Consider the following 14,310-nt stretch of genomic DNA (forward strand, 5'->3'; position numbering starts at 1 on the left):
ATAACGATACCCGCTGCGAGCCTCAATATTCATCGGACCACATACATCAGTATGTATGATTTCCAACAAATCTGTTGCTCGCTCCATTGTTCCGGAGAACGGCGTTTTAGTCATCTTGCCCATGAGGCATGGTTCGCAAGTACCAAGAGATTCATAATCAAGTGATTCCAAAAGTCCATCAGTATGGAGTTTCTTCATGCGCTTTACACCAATATGACCCAAACGGCAGTGCCACAAATAAGTTGCACTATCATTATTAACTCTGCATCTCTTTTGGCTTCAACATTATGAATATGTGTATCACTACTATCGAGATTCAACACAAATAGACCACTCTTCAAGGGTGCATGACCATAAAAGATATTACTCATATAAATAGAACAACCATTATTCTCAGATTTAAATGAATAACCGTCTCGCATTGATACGTCTTCAACGTATATGTAATTTATGAAGTATTCATGCAATTATATTATCCATCTTGGATGTTTTATGGGCTTTACTATGCACTTTATATTACTTTTGGGACTAACCTATTGACCTAGAGCCCAGTGCCAGTTTCTGTTTTTTTCCTTGTTTCAGTGTTTCGCAGAAAAGGAATATCAAACGGAGTCCAAATGGAATGAAACCTTCGGAAAAGTTATTTTTGGAAAGAAAGCAATACGGGAGACTTGGAGGGCACGTCAGGAGATCAACGAGGAGAGCACGAGGCAGGGGGGGCGCCCACCCCCCTGGACGCGCCCTCCACCCTCGTGGGCCCCTCGTGACTCCCCTTACCGACTTCTTTCGCCTATATATTCCCATATACCCTAAAACCTTCGGAGAACAGAATAGATCGGGAGTTCCGCCGCCGCAAGCCTCTGTAGCCAGCAAAAACCAATCGACACCCTGTTCCGGCACCCTGCCGGAGGAGAGATCCCTCACCGGTGGCCATCTTCATCATCCCGGCGCTCTCCATGACGAGGAGGGAGTAGTTCACCCTCGGGGCTGAGGGTATGTACCAGTAGCTATGTGTTTGATCTCTCTCTCTCTCGTGTTCTTGAGGTGGTACGATCTTGATGTATCGCGAGCTTTGCTATTATAGTTGGATCTTATGATGTCTCTCCCCCCTCTACTCTCTTGTAATGGATTGAGTTTTCCCTTTGAAATTATCTTATAGGATTGAGTCTTTAATGATTTGAGAACACTTGATGTATGTCTTGCGTGGGATAACCGTGGTGACAATGGGTTATTCTATTGATTCACTTGATGTATGTTTTGGTGATCAACTTGCGGGTTCCGCCCATGAACCTATGCATAGGGGTTGGCACACGTTTTCGTCTTGACTCTCCGGTAGAAACCATGGGGAACTCTTTGAGGTTCTATGTGTTGGTTGAATAGATGAATCTGCGATTGTGTGATGCATATCGTATAATCATACCCACGGATACTTGAGGTGACATTGGAGTATCTAGGTGACATTAGGGTTTTGGTTGATGTGTGTCTTAAGGTGTTATTTTACTACGAACTCTAGGGATGTTTGTGACACTTATAGGAATAGCCCAATGGATTGATCGGAAAGAATAACTTTGAGGTGGTTTCGTACCCTACCATAATCTCTTCGTTTGTTCTCCGCTATTAGTGACTTTGGAGTGACTCTTTGTTGCATGTTTAGGGATAGTTATATGATCCAATTATGTTATTATTGTGGAGAGAACTTGCACTAGTGAAAGTATGAACCCTAGGCCTTGTTTCCTAGCATTGCAATACCGTTTGTGCTCACTTTTATCATTAGTTACCTTGCTGTTTTTATATTTTCAGATTACAAAAACCTACATCTACCATCCATATTGCAGTTGTATCACCATCTCTTTTCCGAACTAGTGCACCTATACAATTTACCATTGTATTGGGTGTGTTGGGGACACAAGAGACTCTTTGTTATTTGGTTGCAGGGTTGCTTGAGAGAGACCATCTTCATCCTACGCCCCCACGGATTGATAAACCTTAGGTCATCCACTTGAGGGAAATTTGCTACTGTCCTACAAACCTCTGCACATGGAGGCCCAATAACGTCTACAAGAAGAAGGTTGCGTAGTAGACATCAAGCAGTTTCTGGCGCCGTTGCCGGGGAGGTGAGTGCTTGAAGGTATATCTTTAGAACTTGCAATCTTTTTGTTTCTTGTTTTAGCACTAGTTTAGTTTATAAAAAGAAAACTACAAAAAATGGAATTAAGGGTGCCTCATATGCTTCATCTTTTTAATATCTTTCATGAAAATGATGGGAAGGAAAATTGTGCTCAAGTACTAGAAGAATAATTACTAGAATGCTTGGCATAAAATATGTGAATAATGAGCATGATTGCAATGTTGTTTGTATGAATTCCTTGAATACCCATGATGCTAATGATATGCAAAGCCACAAGCTTGGGGATGCTATGTTTGATGAAGATGATATGTTTAGTCCCCCAAGTTTTGATGAGCAAATTTATTATGATGAAAGCATGCCTCCTGTCTATGATGATTATTGTGATGACACATATGCTATAAAGAATAATGATAACCATGAAACTTGTCATCTTGATCTTAATTTTCAATCACATGATAGTTATTTTGTTGAGTTTGCTCCCACTACTATTGATAAGAATAAATTTGCTTACGTGGAGAGTAGGAAAATTTCTATGCTTGTAGATCATGAAAATAATGTTTTAGGTGCTGGTTATATTGTTGAATTCATTCATTATGCTACTGAAAATTATTATGAGGGAGGAATATATGCTTGTAGGAATTGCAATAATATCAAGTTTCCTCTCTATGTGCTTAAAGTTTGGAAGTTGTGCTTGTTTTGCCTTCCTATGCTAGTTGATTATTGTTCCCATAAGTTTTTTGCTCACAAAATCCCTATGCATAGGAAGTGGGTTAGATGTAAATGTGCTAGTAATATTCTTCATGATGCTCTCTTTGCGTTTCAATTCTTATCTTTTATGTGAGCATCATTGAAATCATCATGCCTAGCTATGGGCGTTAAACGTTAGCGCTTGTTGGGAGACAACCCAATCTTATTTTTGTTCTTTCTTTTTGGTTCTGTTTAGTAATAAATTTTTGATCTAGCCTCAGGTTAGATGTGGTTTTATGTTTTAATTAGTGTATGTGCCAAGTAAGACCTATAGGATCTTCTTGGATGATAGTTATTTGATCTTGCTGAAAATTCCAGAAACTTTCTGTTCACGAAAACAATTGTTTAAAATCACCAGAACGTGATAAAATACTGATTCCAATTGAAGCAGGTCAATAATCAAATTATCTAGGTCGTCCTATTTTGGTAGAATTTTCTGAGTCCCAGAAGTTTGTGTTAGTTACAGATTACTACAGACTGTTCTGTTTTTGACAGATTCTGTTTTTCGTGTGCTGTTTGCTTATTTTGATGAATCTATGGCTAGTAAAATAGTTTATAAACCATAGAGAATTTGGAATACAGTAGATTTAACAACAATACAAATAAATAATGAGTTCATTACAGTACCTTGAAGTGGTGTTTTGTTTTCTTTCGCTAACGGAGCTCACGAGATCTTCTGTTAAGTTTTGTGTTGTGAAGTTTTCAAGTTTTGGGTAAAGATTCGATGGACTATGGAATAAGTAGTGGCAAGAGCCTAATCTTGGGGATTCCCAAGGCACACCAATGTAATATTCAAGGACAACCAAGAGCCTAAGCTTGGGGATGCCCCGGATGGTACCCCCTCTTTCGTCTTCGTTCATCGGTAACTTTACTTGGAGCTATATTTTTATTCACCACATGATATGTGTTTTGCTTGGAGCGTCATTTTATTTTGTTAGTATTTGCTTGCTATTATTTAGAATAATGTTTGCATCTTTATTTTCAATAAAAATGTCAAGGATAGCTTTTACCATGCTTATTTTGCAAGTATACATGTTGCTGTTTCAAAACAGAAAGTTTACCGCTGTTGCAAAAATTCCCTAGAAAAGTCAGAATGTGATAAAATGTTGAAACCTTTTGCATAATAAGCTATGATAAATTTATTACAGTGAGAATTTTCTTTCATAATGTTTTGAGTTAGGGAAGTATGATGAATCTTGCATTCTTTACAGACTATACTGTTTTGGCAGATTGCTGTTATGTTTGCATTGTTTGCATATGTTTGCTTGTTTACTGATTCTATTCGAGGATAGGAGTATTAAATATGCAGAGGCATTTAGCATGCAATGTTGAATAATAATTTTTGCGATTCTCTACAGTAGAAAATGATAAGGTTTTTGCATTGGTATATACTAACTTATCTCACGAGTTCTTGTTCAGTTTGGTGTGGATGAAGTTTTCGAGATTTAGGAAACCGTGATATGAGAGGAATTAAGGAGACACAAAAGCTCAAGCTTGGGGATGCCCAAGGCACCCCAAGATAATATTTCAAGAAGTCTCAAGCATCTAAGCTTGGGGATGCCCCGGTAGGCATCCCACCTTTCTTCTTCAACAATTATCGGCTAGTATCGGTTGAGCCTAAGTTTTTGCTTCTTCACATGATGAGTGCTATCCTTGAAATGTCGTTTTCTTTTGTTTTGCTTGCTGTTTGAATAAATACCAAGATCTGAAATTCTTAAATGAGAGAGAGTCTTCACATAGCTACATAATTATTTAACTACTCATTGATCTTCACTTATATCTTTTTGGAGTAGTTTGTCATTTACTCGTGTGCTTCACTTATATCCTATGAGTAAATGGTTGAATGATTTGAATGTCATAAATCTAAATTTATATATGTTTCATATGCCTTTCCCATGGGGAGTAATGCCTTCACATATAAGAAGTAGAGGTGGTAAATTTATTGAAGGTTAGCAAACATTGTATTGGTCACTTGAACAATTCATGAAAGAATATTGAAGGAAGAGAGATTTCACATATAAATATACTATCTTGGACATCTTCTATGATTGTGAGCCCCATTAATTATTTTCAAACCTGAGCAAATTAGTTGAAGTTGGACAAGGAAGACAACATAATGAGTTATGCTTGGGTATATTTGTATAGAAGTTATATTGTTATGGATCCTCTAACATGTGGTGCTTGCTATTTAGAATTCTTTGCTAGCCAAAATATCTGTACTAAGCGGGAATACTGCTTATGCATCCAAATTCCTTGAACCAAGTTTCTTCCATGAGTGTCCACCATATCTACCTATATGCGGTATTTACCTGCCGTTCCAAGTAAATTTGCATGTGCCAAACTCTAAACCTTCAAATAATAATCTGTTTTGTATGCCCGAATCGCTCATGTAGCGACTAGGGGCTAGCAGTATCTTCCATGCTAGGTGGGTTATTCTCACGATGAGTGGACTCCGCTCATCATTTACGAGAAAATGGCTGGTAACTGGGATGCCCAGTCCTATGATCAAAAGATCAAAAACAAAATCGCAAATAATTTAAACAAAACTCCCCCAGGATGTTGATAGTTGGACGGCACCCGTTGTTTCGGACAAGCCGTGGAGTGTGATCGTTGGTGGAGGGGGAGTAAAATCTTTACCTTTCTGCGTGGGAACCGCCTATGATGTATCTAGTATGGAAGATATTGGGAACTCTTGGTCGTTATGTTAACAATGAAAGCATACCTCTCAAAATTATTTTCATCTCTGTTTTTGCTTCGAGCTCTGGCACCTCTGCAAATCCCTGCTTCCCTCTGCGAAGGGCCTATCTTTTACTTTTATGCAAGAGTCAGTAGTATTCCTTCTCATTCCAACCTACTCTTTAGTTGGCAAGCATCATGTGATGGAAAGATCTAAGCATATATGGCCATTCAAATATATTTGAGCATGAATTATTATTGTTGACATTACCCTTGAGGTAAAAGGTTGGGAGGCGAAACATTAAGCCCCTATCTTTCTCTGTGTTCGATGAATACTATTTGTTCTAAAAATATGCTTTGAGTGGTAGCAATCATGGAAGACTAAATGATAGTTGAGTATGTGAAGTTTGCTGAATCAAAGCTCTGACATAGACTCTTCCTGAAAATAAGATGAATTGTAATTGTTTGATGACTAATAACACGGTTTGTTAGTTTTCAAGAAAGTTTGTGATCTATACTTTAACATGTGAATAGCTTCGTACTTGATCATGAAAAGTTCTATGAGTTGAACTACTGTTATGACATATAATGATGCTAGAAAAGGTGATTGAAATTATCATTGATCAAACTTATGCACCTGCTAGCATTCACACTTCATAAATTATTTCTTCCATCATTTACCTACTAGCGGACGAGCAGGAATTAAGCTTGGGGATGCTGATACGTCTCCAACGTATCTATAATTTATGAAGTATTCATGCTATTATATTATCCATCTTGGATGTTTTATGGGCTTTACTATGCACTTTTATATTACTTTTGGGACTAACCTATTGACCCAGAGCCTAGTGCCAGTTTCTGTTTTTTCCTTGTTTCAGTGTTTCGCAGAAAAGGAATATCAAACGGAGTCCAAACGGAATGAAACCTTCGGAAAAGTTATTTTTGGAAATAAAGCAATACGGGAGACTTGGAGTGCACGTCAGGAGATCAACGCTGAGAGCACTAGGCAGGGGGGCGCGCCCTCCACCCTCGTGGGCCCCTCGTGGCTGCCCTTACCGACTTCTTTCGCCTATATATTCCCATATACCCTAAAACCTTCGGAGAACAGAATAGATCGGGAGTTCCACTGCCGCAAGCCTCTGTAGCCATCAAAAACCAATCGGGACCCTGTTCCGGCACCCTGCCGGAGGGGGGATCCATCACCGGTGGCCATCTTCATCATCCCGGCGCTCTCCATGACAATGAGGGAGTAGTTCACCCTCGGGGCTGAGGGTATGTACCAGTAGCTATGTGTTTGATCTCTCTCTCTCTCTCTCGTGTTCCTGAGGTGGTACGATCTTGATGTATCGTGAGCTTTGCTATTGTAGTTGGATCTTATGATGTTTCTCCCCCCTCTACTCTCTTGTAATGGATGATTGAGTTTTCCCTTTGAAGTTATCTTATCGTATTGAGTCTTGAATGATTTGAGAACACTTGATGTATGTCTTGCGTGGGATAACCGTGGTGACAATGGGTTATTCTATTGTTTCACTTGATGTATGCTTTGGTGATCAACTTGCGGGTTCCACCCATGAACCTATGCATAGGGGTTGGCACACGTTTTCGTCTTGACTCTCCGGTAGAAACTTTGGGGCACTATTTGAGGTTCTATGTGTTGGTTGAATAGATGAATCTGAGATTGTGTGATGCATATCGTATAATCATACCCACGGATACTTGAGGTGACATTGGAGTATCTAGGTGACATTAGGGTTTTGGTTGATGTGTGTCTTAAGGTGTTATTTTACTACGAACTCTAGGGCTGTTTGTGACACTTATAGGAATAACCCAATGGATTGATCGGAAAGAATAACTTTGAGGTGGTTTCGTACCCTACCATAATCTCTTCGTTTGTTCTCTGCTATTAGTGACTTTGGAGTGACTCTTTGTTGCATGTTGAGGGATAGTTATATGATCGAATTATGTTATTATTGTTGAGAGAACTTGCACTAGTGAAAGTATGAACCCTAGGCCTTGTTTCCTAGCATTTTAATACCGTTTGTGCTCACTTTTATCATTAGTTACCTTGTTGTTTTTATATTTTCAGATTACAAAAACCTATATCTACCATCCATATTGCACTTGTATCACCATCTCTTCGCCGAACTAGTGCACCTATACAATTTACCATTGTATTGGGTGTGTTGGGGACACAAGAGACTCTTTGTTATTTAGTTGCAGGGTTGCTTGAGAGAGACCATCTTCCTCCTACGCCTCCCACGGATTGATACACCTTAGGTCATCCACTTGAGGGTAATTTGCTACTGTCCTACAAACCTCTGCACTTGGCGGCCCAACAACGTCTACAAGAAGAAGGTTGCACATCACACATCAAACAAGATCCAGATATAATGTTCATGCTTAACGCTGGCACCAAATAACAATTATTTAGATCTAAAACTAATCCCGAAGGTAGATGTAGAGGTAGCGTGCTGACGGCGATCACATCGACTTTGGAACCATTTCCCACGCGCATCGTCACCTCGTCCTTAGCCAGTCTTTGCTTAATCCGTAGTCCATGTTTCGAGTTGCAAATATTAGCAACAGAACCAGTATCAAATACCCAGGTGCTACTGCGAGCTCTAGTAAGGTACACATCAATAACATGTATATCACATATACCTTTGTTCACCTTGCCATCCTTCTTATCCGCCAAATACTTGGGGCAGTTCCACTTCCAGTGACTAGTCTGTCTAATCTGTTTGCAGTAGAAGCACTCAGTCTCAGGCTTAGGTCCAGACTTAGGTTTCTTCTCTTGAGAAGCAACTTGTTTGTCGTTCTTCTTGAAGTTCCCCTTCTTCTTTCCTTTACCCTTTTTCTTGAAACTGGTGGTCTTGTTGACCATCAACACTTGATGCTCCTTCTTGATTTCTACCTCCGCAGCCTTTAGCATTGCGAAGAGCTCAGGAATTGTCTTATCCATCCCTTGCATATTATAGTTCATCACGAAGCTCTTGTAGCTTGGTGGCGGTGATTGAAGAATTATGTCAATGACACTATCATCCGGAAGATTAACTCCCAGTTGAATTAAGTGATTGCAGTACCAAACATTCTGAGTATATGTTCACTGACAGAACTATTCTCCTCCATTTTGCAGCTGTAGAACTTATTGGGGACTTCATATCTCTCAATCCGGGCATTTGCTTTAAATATTAACTTCAACTCCTGGAACATCTCATATGCTCGATGACGTTCAAAACGTCGTTGAAGCCCCGGTTCTAAGCCGTAAAGCATGGCACACTGAACTATCGAGTAGTCATCAACACGCGACTGCCAGGCATTCACAATGTATACAGTTGCCGGCGCAGGTGGTACACCTAGCGGTGCTTCCAGGACGTAATTCTTCTATGCAGCAATGAGGATAATCATCAAGTTACGGACCTAGTCCGTGTAATTGCTACCATCATCTTTCAACTTTGCTTTCTCAAGGAACGCATTAAAATTTAATGGAACAACAGCACGGGCCATCTATCTACAACAACATAGACAAGCAAAATACTATCAGGTACTAGGTTCATGATAAATTTAAGTTCAATTAATCATATTACTTAAGAACTCCCACTTAGATAGACATCCCTCTAATCATCTAAGTGATCACGCGATCCATATCAACTAAACCATAACTGATCATCACGTGAGATGGAGTAGTTTTCAATGGTGAACATCACTATGTTGATCATATCTACTATATGATTCACGCTCGACCTTTCGATCTCAGTGTTCCGAGGCCATATCTGCATATGCTAGGCTCGTCAAGTTTAACCCGAGTATTCTGCGTGTGCAAAACTGTCTTCCACCCGTTGTAGATGAACGTTGAGCTTATCACACCCGATCATCACGTGGTGTCTCGGCACGATGAACTTTGGCAACGGTGCATACTCAGGGTGAACACTTTTACCTTGAAATTTAGTGAGAGATCATCTTATAATGCTATCATCAAACAAAGCAGAATAAGATGCATAAAGGATAAACATCACATGCAATCAATATAAGTGATATGATATGGCCATCATCATCTTGAGCCTTTGATCTCCATGTCCAAAGCACCATCATGATCACCATCGTCACCGGCGCGACACCTTGATCTCCATCGTAGCATCGTTGTCGTCTTGCCAACTATTGCTTCTACGACTATCGCTACCGCTTAGTGATAAAGTAAAGCAATTACAGGGCGATTGCAATGCATACAATAAAGCGACAACCATATGGCTCCTACCAGTTGCCGATAACTCCGTTACAAAACATGATCATCTCATACAATAAATATAGCATCATGCCTTGACCATATCATATCACAACATGCCCTGCAAAAACAAGTTAGCCGTCCTCTATTTTGTTGTTGCAAGTTTTACGTGGCTGCTACGGGCTGAGCAAGAACTGTTCTTACCTACGCATCAAAACCACAATGATAGTTCATCAAGTTAGTGTTGTTTTAACCTTCTCAAGGACCGGGCGTAGTCACACTCGGTTCAACTAACCACCTATGTGCTAAGCATGTCGGTAGAACCAGTCTCGCGTAAGCGTACGCGTAATGCCGGTCCGGGTCGCTTCATCCAACAATACCGCCGAACCTAAGTATGACATGCTGGTAAGCAGTATGACTTGTATCACCCACAACTCACTTGTGTTCTACTCATGCATATAACATCTACGCATACACCTGGCTCGGATGCCACTGTTGGGGAACGTAGTAATTTCAAAAAAATCCCTACGCACACGCAAGATCATGGAGATGCATAGCAACGAGAAGGGAGAGTGTCATCTACGTACCCTCGTAGACCGTAAGCGGAAGCGTTATAACAATGCGGTTGATGTAGTCGTACGTCTTCACGATCGACCGATCCTCAGCACCGAACGTATGGCACCTCCGCGTTCAGCACACGTTCAGCTCGGTGACGTCCCGCGAACTCACTATCCAGTAGAGCTTCCGGGAAGAGCTTCGTCAGCACGACGGCGTGGTGACGGTGATGATGATGCTACCGACGCAGGGCTTCGCCTAAGCACTGCTACGATATGACCGAGGTGGATTACGGTGGAGGGGGGCACCGCACACAGCTATGAGATCAACAGATCAATTGTTGTGTCTATGGGGTGCCCCCCTGCCCCCTGATACGTCTTTGTCGTATCTACTTTTCCAACCACTTTTTCCCTTGTTTTGGACTCTAACTTGCATGATTTGAATGGAACTAACCCGGACTGACGTTGTTTTCAGCAGAATTGCCATGGTGTTATTTATGTGCAGAAACAAAAGTTCTCGGAATGACCTGAAACTCCACGGAGATTATCTTTGGAAATAATAAAAAAATACTGGCGAAAGAATCAAGGCCAGGGGGCTCACACCCTTGCCACGAGGGTGGGGGCGCGCCTGCCCCCTGGGCACGCCCCCTGCCTCATGGGCCCCCTGGAGCTCCACTGACCTCAACTCCAACTCCATATATTCGTGTTCGGGGAGAAAAAATCAGAGAGAAAGATTCATCGCGTTTTACGATACGGAGCCGCCGCCAAGCCCTAAACTCTCTCGGGAGGGCTGATCTGGAGTCCGTTCGGGGCTCCGGAGAGGGGAATCCGTTGCCGTCGTCATCATCAACCATCCTCCATCACCAATTTCATGATGCTCACCGCCGTGCGTGAGTAATTCCATTGTAGGCTTGCTGGACGGTGATGGGTTGGATGAGATTTACCATGTAATCGAGTTAGTTTTGTTAGGGTTTGATCCCTAGTATCCACTATATTCTGAGATTGATGTTGCTATGACTTTGCTATGCTTAATGCTTGTCATTAGGGCCCGAGTGCCATGATTTCAGATCTGAACCTATTATGTTTTCATGAATATATGTGAGTTCTTGATCCTATCTTGCAAGTCTATAGTCACCTACTATGTGTTATGATCCGGCAACCCCGAAGTGACAATAATCGGGACCACTCCCGGTGATGACCGTAGTTTGAGGAGTTCATGTATTCACTATGTGTTAATGCTTTGGTCCGGTACTCTATTAAAAGGAGGCCTTAATATCCCTTAGTTTCCGCTAGGACCCCGCTGCCACGGGAGGGTAGGACAAAAGATGTCATGCAAGTTCTTTTCCATAAGCACGTATGACTATATTCGGAATACATGCCTACATTACATTGATGAATTGGAGCTAGTTCTGTGTCACCCTATGTTATGATTGTTACATGATGAACCGCATCCGGCATAATTCTCCATCACCGATCCAATGCCTACGAGCTTTTCACATATTGTTCTCCGCTTATTTACTTTTCCGTTGCTACTGTTACAATCACTACAAAACCCAAAAATATTACTTTTGCTACCGTTACCGTTACTTCCATATTACTTTGCTACTAAATACTTTGCTGCAGATACTAAGTTATCCAGGTGTGGTTGAATTGACAACTCAACTGCTAATACTTGAGAATATTCTTTGGCTCCCCTTGTGTCGAATCAATAAATTTGGGTTGAATACTCTACCCTCGAAAACTGTTGCGATCCCCTATACTTGTGGGTTATCAAGACTATTTTCTGGCGCCGTTGCCGGGGAGCATAGCTCTATTCTTTGAGTCACTTGGGATTTATATCTGCTGGTCACTATGAAGAACTTGAAAGACGCGAAAACAAAAATTTATCCCTCAACTACGAGGGGAGGTAAGGAACTGCCATCTAGCTCTGCACTTGATTCACCTTCTGTTTTGAGTAAGCTTGCGACACCTAAACCTGCTTCTGCTATTAATTCTGATATGTCGCATGTTATTGATGATGCCACTTCTGCTATGCATGATACTTATGATGAAACTACTTCTATGCTTGATACTACTGTGCCACTTGGTGAATTTCTTGATGAACAACTTGCTAGGGCTAGAGAGAATGAAATTATTGAAACTGATAATATTGATGAAAGTGATGATGAAGACTCTCCCAATAAATATGAATTGCCTGTTGTGCCTGAGGGCTATGTTATGGATGAAGAAACTGCTAGAGACTTTCTTGCTTGCAATGATAGAAGTGATCTTAAGAAATTATTAGCTAAGCTTAAACAAAAAACTCTGAATGCTAGAATGAAATATGATCCTGCTTATGCTACTTCACCTATCTTTGTTACTGATAAGGATTATGAATTCTCTGTTGATCCTGATATAATTACTTTGGTTGAATCTGATCCTTTTATGGCTATGAATCTGAAACTGTTGTGGCACATCTTACTAAATTAAATGATATAGCCACCCTGTTCACTAATGATGAGAGAACTCGCTACTTTATATCCTTAAAATATTTCCGTTCTCATTAAAGGGTGATGCTAAGATATGGTTTAATTCTCTTGATCCTGGTTGTGTGCGTAGTCCCCAGGATATGATTTATTACTTCTCTGCTAAATATTTCCCTGCTCATAAGAAACAAGCTGCTTTAAGGGAAATATATAATTTTGTGCAAATTGAAGAAGAGAGTCTCCCACAAGCTTGGGGGAGGCTTCTCCAATTACTTAATGCTTTGCCTGATCATCCTCTTAAGAAAAATGAAATACTTGATATCTTTTATAATGGACTAACCGATGCTTCCAGAGACCACCTGGATAGTTGTGCTGGTTCTGTTTTCAGGGAAAGAACACCAGATGAAGCTGAAATTCTATTGAATAATATGTTGACCAATGAAAATAATTGGACACTTCCTGAACCAACTCCTAAGCCAACTCCGAAGAAAAGGGGTGTTCTATTTCTCAGTCCTGAAGATATGCAAGAGGCAAAGAAATCTATGAAAGAAAAGGGTATTAAAGCTGAAGATGTTAAGAATTTACCTCCTATTGAAGAAATACATGGTCTTAATTTACCGCCTGTTGAAGAAATATATGATCTTAATCCATCACCTATTGAAGAAACACATGGTCTTGATAACCCGACACAGGTAGTAAAGGTAAATTCTCTCTATAGATATGATAAAGCTGAAATCCCTCCTACTAAGTTTGCTAGCCAATGCTTAGATGAGTTTGACAATTTTATTGTTAAACAAGAAAATTTCAATGCTTATGTTGGTAGACAATTAAAACAAAATTCTTATATGATTGAACACTTGGGTGATTATATGTCTAGAGTTAAAGGTGAACTTAAACTCATTAGTAAACATGCTTCTATGGTTACCACTCAAGTAGAACAAGTACTTAAAGCTCAGAATGATTTGCTCAATGAATTGAATAACAAGAATAATGACTATGCTGTTAGAGTGGCTACTAGAACTGGTAAAATGACTCAGGAACCTTTGTATCCTGAAGGCCATCCTAAGAGAATTGAGCAAGATTCTCAGAGAAATAATATAGATGCACCTAGTCCCTCTAAAAAGAAGAAAAAGAAAAATGATAGGACTTTGCATGCTTCTAGTGAACCTATTGCTGAACCACCTGAGAATCCAAATGATATTTCTATTTCTGATGCTGAAACACAATCTGGTAATGAACATGAACCTAGTGATAATGTTAATGATGATGTTCATGTTGATGCTCAACCTAGTAATGATAATGATGTAGAAATTGAACCTGCTGTTGATCTTGATAACCCACAATCAAAGAATCAACGTTATGATAAGAGAGACTTTGTTGCTAGGAAACACGGTAAAGAAAGAGAACCATGGGTTCAGAAACCCATGCCTTTTCCTCCCAAACCATCCAAGAAAAAGGATGATGAGGATTTTGAGCGCTTTGCTGAAATGATTAGACCTATCTTTTGCGTATGCGTTT

The sequence above is a fragment of the Triticum aestivum genome, chromosome 7D (assembly GCF_018294505.1).
Source record: "Triticum aestivum cultivar Chinese Spring chromosome 7D, IWGSC CS RefSeq v2.1, whole genome shotgun sequence".
Taxonomy (NCBI): domain Eukaryota; kingdom Viridiplantae; phylum Streptophyta; class Magnoliopsida; order Poales; family Poaceae; genus Triticum; species Triticum aestivum.